Raw genomic sequence first — 10,504 nt, 5'->3', positions numbered from 1 at the left:
AAAACCAGGCCCATGAGTGTCACAGATATAGACACCATAGTCCTGTGCTTTTACTACCTGGATTCTGGAAGTATTATCACCTCTGGACTTCCTAAAGATCTAAGGAGTCATGCAGAACCAAAGACAGGGGTTGGGAGTTGCTTTGCACTTGAGTTAGAGAAACTTTGCTCACCAGTGTCAAGGTGGTTAGACTCTCAGAAATCACATTGATTGCTCCTGTTACACTGAAGAGATGGAAAAATAGATAGATAGAGAAACCAAAAAGTTTATCTGAGTATACTTTCATTTGTAACAAAATACAGCATAAGAAAGTAAAGGTTTCCTTCTTTCAATACTTTCCAACTATTTGTATTTTTAGCCATTTGGGCTGAGTAGCTGTCCACTTGGGGAAAGGGCCTGCACTGAATCATTGCAATTGCAGTCTTATTTTTATTGGGGTTGTTTACCTCATATATACCTTTGGTCTTCTATGGCCATTGGAAAGTTTAGCTTTTGCCCCCAAGAAGGTACTAAAATGCATTATACAGAATATTAATTAGATTTGGTCTCTTTACATAATCCCATATTTCTCGGAGGCTTTGTTCATTTATTACTGTTTTTTTAAAAAATTTTTTGTCAGATTAAGTTATTTTGGAGAGTCAGTCTTTAAGCTCTGAGACCCTTTCCTTAGCTTGGTTGATTATGCAGTTGACACTTGTGATTGTATTTTGAAATTCTTGAAGTAAGTTTTTCAGCTCTGTTTGATCAGTTTGGTTCTTTCTTAAAATGGCCTCTTTGCCTTTCATCTACTGTATAATTTTATTGTATTTCTTAGAATCTTTAGATTGGGTTTCAACTGTCTCCTGAATCTCAGTTATCTTCCTTCCTTTCACATTCTGAATTCTATTTCTTTTATTTCAATCATTTCAGCCTGATTAAGAACCATTGCTGGGGACCTAGTGTGGTTGTTTGCAGGTAAGAAGGTACTTTGGAGTTACCATAACCTCTGAAGATTGAACCAGGAAGAAATTGAATCCCCGAACAGACCAATAATGAGCTCCAAAATTGAATCAGTAATAAAAAGCCTACCAAAAAGAAAAAGCCTGGGACCTGATGAATTCAGCTAAATTCTGCCAGACGTATAGAGAAGAGCTGATACCACTCCTACTGAAACTATTCCAAAAAAAAAAAAAAAAAAAATGGGGAGGAAAGACTCCCTCCTAACTCATTCTATGAGACTGGTATCATCCTGATACCAAAAACTTGGCAGAAACACAACAAAAAATGTGCCTTCAAGCCAATATCCTCGATGAACATAGACACAAATGAACAATGAGAACACATGGACACAGGAAGGGGAACATCACACTCTGGGGACTGTTGTGGGGTGGGGGGAGGGGGGAGGGATAGCATTAGGAGATATACCTAATGCTAAATGACGAGTTAATGGGTGCAGCACACCAGCATGGCACATGTATACATATGTAACTAACCTGCACATTGTGCACATGTACCCTAAAACTTAAAGTATAATAATAATACTAATAAAATTCTCAACAAAATACTAGCAAACTGAATCCAGCAGCATTATCAAAATGCTAATCCACCATGATAAAGTAGGCTTTATCTCCAGGATGCAAGATTGGTTCGACATATGCAAATCAACAAATGTGATTCATCACATAAACAGTACTAAAAACAAAAACCATATGATCATCTTAATAGATGCAGAAAAGGCTTTCGATAAAATTCAACATTCCTTCGTATTAAAAACCCTGAACAAACTAGGCAATGAAGGATCATACCTTAAAATAATAAGAGCCATCTATGACAAACCCACAGCCAACATCGTACTGAATGGGAAACAGCTGGAAGTATTCCTCTTGAAAACCAGAGCAAGACAAGGATGTTCTCTCTTACCACTTCTATTCAACAACTACTGGAAGTTCTAGACAGAGCAATCAAGAAAAATAAAGAAAGAAAAGCCATCAAAATAGGAAGAGGGAAGTCAAACTATCTGTTTGCAGATTACATGATCCTATATATAGAACACCCCCATAGTATTGGCCCAAAAGCTCCTTGTTCTGATAAATAACTTCAGCAAAGTCTCATGATACAAAATCAAGGTACAAAAATCAGTAGAATTCCTATACACCAATGACATCCAAGCTTAGAACCAAATCAAGAATACAATATCATTTACAACTGCCACATAAAGAATAAAATACCTAAGAGTACATCTAACCAGAGAGGTGAAACAGCACTACAACAACAATTACAAAACACTGATGAAAGAAATCAGAGATGACACAAACAAATGGAAAAACATTTCATGCTCATGGATGGGAAGAATCAATGTTGTTAAAATGGCCATACTGCCCAAAGCAATTTACTGATTCAATGCTATTGCTACCAAACTACCAACGACATTCTTCACAGAATTAGAAAAAAATACTTAAAAATTTATGTAGAACCAAATAAAAGCTCACATAGCCAAGGCAACCCTAAGCAAAAACAACAAAGCTGGAGGCATCACATTACTCAACTTCACACAATGCTACAGGGCTTCAGTAACCCAAACAGCAAGGTACTGGTACAAAAACAGATACATAGACCAATGGAACAGAATAGAAAGCTCAGATCGCACATCTACAATCATATAATCTTCAACTAATTTGACAAAAACAAGCATTGGGTAAAGGACTCCATATTCAATAAATAGTGCTGGGATAAATGGCTAGCCATATGCAGATGATTGAAACTGGACCCCTTCCTTATACTATATACAAAAATAAACCCAAGATGAATGAAAGACTTACATGTAAAACCTAGAACTATAGAAACCCTGGAAGATAACCTAGGAAATACCATTCTGGACACAGGACTTGGCAAAGATTTTATGACAAAGATGTGAAAAGCAATAGCAACAAAAACAAAAATTGACAAATGGGAACTAATTAAACTGAAAAGTTTCTTCAGAGCAAAAGAAACTATATATTTTCTCCCATTCTGTAGCTTGTCTGTTTACTCAACAGAGTAAATATAAACAGACAAGTAACAGAATGGGAGAAAATATTTGCAAACTATGCATCTGACAAAGGTTAAATATCCAGAATCTATAAGAAACTTAAACAAACCAACAAGCAAGAAACAAACAACCCCATTCAAAAGTGGGTAAAGGACATGAACAGGCACTTTTCAAATGAAGACATACATGCAGACAACAAGCATATGCAAAAATGCTCAACATGACTAATTATTAGAGAAATGCAAATCAAAACCACAATAACATATCATCTCACACCAGTCAGAATGGCTATTATTAAAAAGTCAAAAAATAACAGACGCTGGAGAGGTTGCAGAGAAAAGTGAATGCTTACACACTGCTGGTGGGAATGTAAAAATTAGTTCAGCCACTGTGGAAAAGAGTTTGGTGATTTCTCAGAGAACTCAAAGCAGAATTACCATTCGACCTAGCAGTCCTGTTATTGGGTATGTACCTAAAGGCATATAAGTTGTTCTACCATAAAGACTCATGAGTGCATAGGTTCACCGCAGCACTATTCACAATAGCAAAGACATGGAATCAACCTAAATGCACATCAATGGTAGAGCGCATAAAGAAAATATGGTACATATGCACCATGGAATACTACACAGTCATAAAAACGAATGAGATCATATTATTTGCAGCAACATTGATGGAGCTGGAGGCATTATCCTAAGCAAACTAACACTGGAACAGAAAACCAAATACCACATATTCTCACTTATAAGTGGGAGCTAAATCATGAGAACTCATAGACACAAAGGAGAACAACAGACACTGGAGCCTACTTGAGAGCAGAGAGAGGGAGTAGGGTGAGGATAAAAAAACTACCTATTTGGTACTATGCTTATTACATAGGTGGCAAAATAATCTGAACACTAAACCCCTGTGACATTCAACTTACCTATACAATGAACCTGCATATATACCCCTAAATCTAAAATAAAAGAACAAAAAGAATGTTAATTAAACTAACTTTAGGCTCACCCTGTACCTCATAGAAAAAAAAAATTCCCTATTTACTCTTCCATTTAACATATACCTAGTCATGTTGTCTGGTGTAGCTTACTATAAAATACTGTACAAGTGTATCGTGCATGTGCAAAAGATGGCATAAAAATCCCCCCATATAATTCACTCTTAACAATATAAAAGTGTCATGGTGAACAAGATAAATGATGTTCTAATTATTGTCTTCCCAGAAAGAAATAGAAATGAAATATCCTGAAAACATCCAGAAAAGTTAAGATCAAATATTTTTCCTCTTTAATTGCATATTCTACTCAGTCTACACTCAGAGGGAATAATGATTCTCAAAACTGGTAGGATTTCAGAATATTTTCTGAGGTATATTTACTAGTAATCAGGCTCGCTTGCCCTCAATGATTCTAATATCTTGCCTTCATTCTTTCTGTCTCTTTGATTATAAGGATAGGAATTTCTTCAGATTATTGTACCCTTCAGCCAAATAGGAGATAGAAGGTCTGCTACCATGAAGACAGTTTACATTCAGACAGAATGTGGAGGGTTCATCTTGACTAAACCAAAAGGACCTGCGTTGTATCCTTTTCAATTACTTCTGCTCAATAAACTGCTCAATAAGCTCCTTCATTCAATAAACATACATTGAGTTTCTATCGTGAATTAACTATGTGATAAAGAGCAGGGATTTGCTATCTGCCCCTGTGGTGCTTACAGTAAGTGGATTTTGCAGAATACACAAACAAAGATTATTTGCAGCTGTGGGTGATACACTATCAGAGAGGCATAGAGAAATTGGGTGTGTCAAAAGAGGAACAAGCATAATGATTATGACTCTGCCAATCGTATCAAATGGATAACAGTGGGAAGAACCAGGTATATTGCATCTGAAGGTTAAGTAGGCATCTGCCCTTCAATGTCACTATGTGAAGAAAACATAAGCCCATTATGAGTGGTCCTAGGGGACAAAACTAATCACAGTGGGGACAAGTAACAAGGAGGCAGTTTAACAAAGGGAGAAGCTAAGTTGCACAGGCGCAGAGTGGACTGTCCTACTGATTGTGGAACTTCCAGTCTTCAGAAGTGCTCAAACAGTTGCTGCTTAAATTTTTGACAATGCTATAGAAAAGATGCTGAATAAATAAGGAGATTGAGCTAAATAACATCAAGGTTCTTCAAACTCTTAAGATTTAACATCTATAGATGTTAAGGGCCTGAAGAGCACATCTTAACACCTGTTATGATCTGTGTCAGTTCAGATCCTCTGGGAAATAGACACCAACGTAGGGTTAGAAACACCTGTGAAGGATAAAGGAGAGAAGCAGCCAGAGTTGTTGGAGAGAGCCTCTGACTGTTAGGCAGGTCTGACTCCTGTGAGGGGAGAGAGGAAAGGAAGGGAGATTGAGTAGAAAGATTCTCATGCTACAAGGTGCCTTTGAGAAAGTCTCAGCCAGGCTGATGGCAAGCTCCAGAGAAAAGATCACCTGCTAGAGGAGTCCCACATTGGGTGGGAATGGCTTGGCTATGGTATCCCTGCTGTACTTGGTCACTGGTTGGGAGCAGCTCAATGACAGCATGTCCTCAGCATGAACACCACAGTGGATCACAGAGCACAGTAGTTAGACACTGTCCACTCACTCCAGTCCTCACACCAGGTTCTCTCTTGAAGGAGGAGCTGAAAAGCACACTCCTATGACTGTCACGTGATCTCTAGTGCCCAGAAGAGCATCTTACATATGGCAGATATCTAGTAAAGACTTGGTATGAATGAAGGCATTAATGTATTTGCATTTTAATGTCTTAGCCAAAGAGCTGCTCAGTAGTGAATTTTAATTATTGTATAATGATTCTCATTATCTGGAGCTGAATTCAGTTAGGCACATTGTGGACCCCAAGGAAGCCTGGTGCTCTGTGTTCTACCCTGGGTCCTGAAATGAACAGGGTGAGGAGGAATAGGAGGAGTTGCTCACCACGAAACTGTCTGACCTACCCTGAAGTTCACATATATTAAGAGCAAGGACCAAGAAGGAACAAGCTGTAGGAAGACATCCCAGTCCTATAAGGGGATGTAGTCCTGGATAGTTTGTTTTCACTCCCAGCTATGTTTCACTCTGCCATTCCATTTCTGGATATATCTAATTAAAAAACTTGTGTCTCTTTTTTCCCTGGATATTGACTTCTTTGGTCTTGCCTTTGGGGCTCCTCCCTTTCCTTCCCCGCTCTGTCCTCCCTGCCCCCAATCCACCCTTTATTTAAAGCTTCAAGTAACTATCTTCCTGATCAAGTCTGAAACTGTCTCCAGTACAGACCTACTTGGCTGGGGTCCAACCATTTTTAATGAGAAGATAGACATATGTCCACTGTTTCTGTGATTGAATGGATGTTTTTATGAAATCCATTGCAAATCAGTTTTTAGCCCAACCAAACTCTGGTAGACTTTGTTTTTTATGTTGACTTTATTCTCCTTTCTTCTCCATCATAAAATGTTGGTTTGATTTCAGGTCTCATGCTTTAGGAGAAGCCAACACTTGCCCAGCTTTATAGGTGAATCTGAGTGATCTTAGGATAATCTCATCTTCTGTTTCCAATGATTGGTTCAGGAATACAGGGCCAAGCCAATTATCACATGACATTCCTTGGGTTGCCTGAATGCATTCCTTGGGATGCATTTAGGATGGACCCATAACCCCATTCAAGCCAGTGAATCTTATAAGAAAGGTAGCTTGAGCTTTCAAGAAGTTTATTTGCTTTTAAAGGAGGAATTAAAGGAAGAAATGATCTTCCTTTACATGGATGTTGTCAGAATGTGAGGTCTGGAACAGCTGAGGACATTTTATCAGCTTGACAATAAAGACTACACACAGAAGTTGGCAGAGCCTTTGTGTTAAGTTTGCAAAACAAGTCATCTAACTTTGGGACTTCCAGTTCTGTGAGCTAATGCTTTTTCAGGATGTTTATGCCAGTTTGAATTGGATTTTCTGTTACTTAAAGGTCAAAGACCTTTTTACTTATGTACAGCTTAATATTATTAAATCACAAATAGAAGGCTGTGGTCCCTTGAAGTCCTAGAAAAAAATATGTGTATATCCCACTGTCTCTCTCAAGCACACACACACACATGCACACACACACACGTACACACACACACGTACACACAAGTGTATGTATATATGTATGTATCTCTATCTTCTATCTATCTATCTATCTATCTATCTATCTATCTATCTATCTATCTACCTACCTATCTATCGTCTATCTATCATCTCCCTGTCTATCTATCTAGATACATTCTAAGATTGGGAAGAGCATCAAGGAGAAGCGTACAAACTTGGGGCCTAAGGAAATGTAGAAATACCTGGAACTTAGAAGAAGGGACAATTGTTATCTTTAGCACCAACAAGTGATTGGGCAAATGATAATGAATGAATTTCCAGAATTCTATCACTATATGTTTAATAAGTCGTAAAAAATGGCAGAAAAAGTATTTTCATTGAAAAACCATCCTTGTTCTGGTGAGGAGCTATCTTTTCTACTAGGAAGATCATCTAGTTACAGCTTTGCTTACTTCGTTCTGCTTCCAAGGAAGCCTTTCAATCATTTCAACCCCTGCCCTGGCTGTGGCTGACAAGGAAAAAAATTGAAAATGGGACAATATCTTGCAGAAAATAATTAGCAAAGGTTAAGAATACCATGGTGCTGTACAGAAGCTGCTGTTGATAAGGCATATAACAGTCGGTGCTGATCATCTAGTGACAGGAAACTGGGCAGAGAGGTGATGGTGAACTCTAATATTAGGTTGGTGCAAAAGCAATTGTGCAATTACTTTGATAGTTCAGCTTTGAAAATGGCACACCTTCTTCTGTCCCTGTTGTATTGACTCATATAGAGCTGCTCTTTTAAAAACACCAGTGGGGGACTGTGTGGATACAGTCATGTATACATACAAATTTAAAGGAGAAACTTAATATTCATTTTTTGTTGTGGAGGGGATCCCTAAGAAGCAATTTCCCTATGATAACTCCTGCTTTTATATTGCTGAGGAAAATGGGCAGTGGTCACTCTTTGAAAAAGGACTGTGTAAAGGAATCCTCATCTTCTTATTCTGATTGTGCTTTATAGCTTACACAAGTTTAGAGTATCATGTCACAAAGCAATGTATGTAACCAACTTTAGGGGGTGAAATCAACTAGAAGAAATTGGGGAAGAAAACAGAGCTATGAGCAGTAATAGAGCTCAGGATAAGCCTAAGTTCCATTGCTGCTGCAATATCCTCCAGTACTAGATTTTTCATCTCTATTTGGCAAAAGAATTGGTAGCTGCAGGTTATTGCTATGGATATCAATCATGATATATATGTATATAATCTAATGTACCTGAAAATGTTTTGCAACATTACATATAAAACTAGGAAATTTTAATTATTGCTTGAACATGCAATTACTGAGTACATTTTGAAGAATGACTACATCCAGAGGGTTGCTAGGTGCCAGAGATATAAAACACTACAAGACAAATTTCTACCTTCTATTGTCTAATTATCTGGTTAGGAGTATTACATAATAGCATTTGTAAAATAATGAGTAAGCAAGGGAAGGGAAATAACAGACCTTGGGGAAACAGATTAAAACAATAAAATAAATATGATTTGATTGTAGTGGTTTTAAAAATTCCACAGTTTCTTTTTTTAAATTTATTCTTATACTTTAAGTTTTAGGGTACATGTGCACATTGTGCAGGTTAGTTACATATGTATACATGTGCCATGCTGCTGCGCTGCACCCACTAACTCGTCATCTAACATTAGGTATATCTCCCAATGCTATCCCTATTTGTTATGCTATAAAATGTGTTTATAATAAAGGAATTTTGTTGTAGACGGTCTACAAATATGGTTGTCATCAATCTCTTCTCTATCTGTGTGTATGTTCTGCTTCTTACCTTAAGAGGTGGGACCTAGTTTCTCCCTTTGAATCTGGGCTTGTTTTTCTTTTTACCTGACAAAGTCTTGCTCCAAGCTCAAACTCCTGGGGTCAAATGATCCTCCTGCCTCAGCCTCCAGAGTAGCTAGGACTATAGGTGTGTGTCACTATGCTTGGCTATTTTGTTTAAATTTATTTTTTGTAGGGACAGGGTCTTCCTATGTTGCCCAGGCTTGTCTGGAACTCCTGGACTCAAGCAATCCTCCCACCTTGGCCTCCTAGTATTGGGATTACAGGTGTGAACCACTGTTCCAGGCCTGTGCTGGTTTTAGTGACTTTGTTGAGCAATCAAGTGAGAAGGAATTAATACTTGGATTTCTAGGGTCCAAAGTCATCAGCATCCTTGCAGCTTCTGCCCAACTGAGGCCATTCAACTGGCAGAACCATGAGAGATAGTCAAATATTTTTAAGTTACTAAGTTATGAGACATTTATTATGTATCAATTGTTAGCCACAACAGAAGCTATACTGAAAACAGGATACTGCTGTAACAGAAATCTAAGTCATATGGGCATTAGCTTTGGAGCCAGGTGGCTGGAAGAAGCTTGGAGAGTCTTGAGGAGCCCGTAAGTGAAGGTTTTAAGACAGCAAAGAACTAGTTATTAGAAAATTGAGAAGAAAGGACTGTGTTATGGTGTGGCAGAAAGTGTCACAACACTGTCCTCGAAAGTAACATGGAAAATAGAAACATACCTAATGAACTGGTGAATTTTGTTAAGGTGATTTTCAGGCAGACTATTCAAGGCATTGCTGGTTGCTTTCAGGCACCTATGATAAGGTAAAGCTAGAGAGAAATGGACTAACAAAAGGAACTGTTTAGTTTTCAAGTAGAATTTAGGGGAAGTGTAAACGAACCATGGCTTTATGGGTTTTAAAATACAACCATTTCTATTCCCAGCCTTTTCACAGAGTAAAAGGTTCTTAAAATAAGAGATGACTTGAAAGCAAAGATTAACTTAAGGGCATAGTTGCAAGATCTTTTACTGAGACTTCAGAAAGTTTTAAGGGCATGCCTCAGAGACCCTCTTCAATTAGATACATCATAAAGGGTATTGACCCTCAACAACCTAGTTCTCAACCCAGGTCAGAGAGGGTAAAGTTTCAAAGAGATTTGTGGGTATAACTTTTGTCTGTTGAAATAAATTACAGGATTCATAGGAGATCCACGCACTTTGGAAGAGAACCATATTGTTGCAGTTCTATCAGATTGAACTTAAAAGGACAATGACAATTCAAAATGAAAAGAGCTCTCAGGGCTCCAAACTTTTCTTGGATAAGAAGAAAGCTGTAAAACCTATTCAACTGAAAACACAAGGCATTTGTTTAAAAAAAAGGAAGGATGACAGAGTAAAAGGTCAAGAATCACAAAGTCCCAGGCAGCAGGACTGCATCATCATCAAAGAAATGGTGATATAGGCCTAGCTGGATTTCAGAATTACTATGAAGCAGTGACTTCTATGTGCTTTCAACTCCCCTCCCACCACTGAATTTGAATGCATGTGTTTATTGTATTTAT

Source organism: Pan paniscus, chromosome 7 (genome assembly GCF_029289425.2).
Source record: "Pan paniscus chromosome 7, NHGRI_mPanPan1-v2.0_pri, whole genome shotgun sequence".
NCBI classification, from domain to species: domain Eukaryota; kingdom Metazoa; phylum Chordata; class Mammalia; order Primates; family Hominidae; genus Pan; species Pan paniscus.
The sequence above is the reverse complement of the archived record's forward strand: the minus strand, read 5'-3'. Positions refer to the sequence as shown.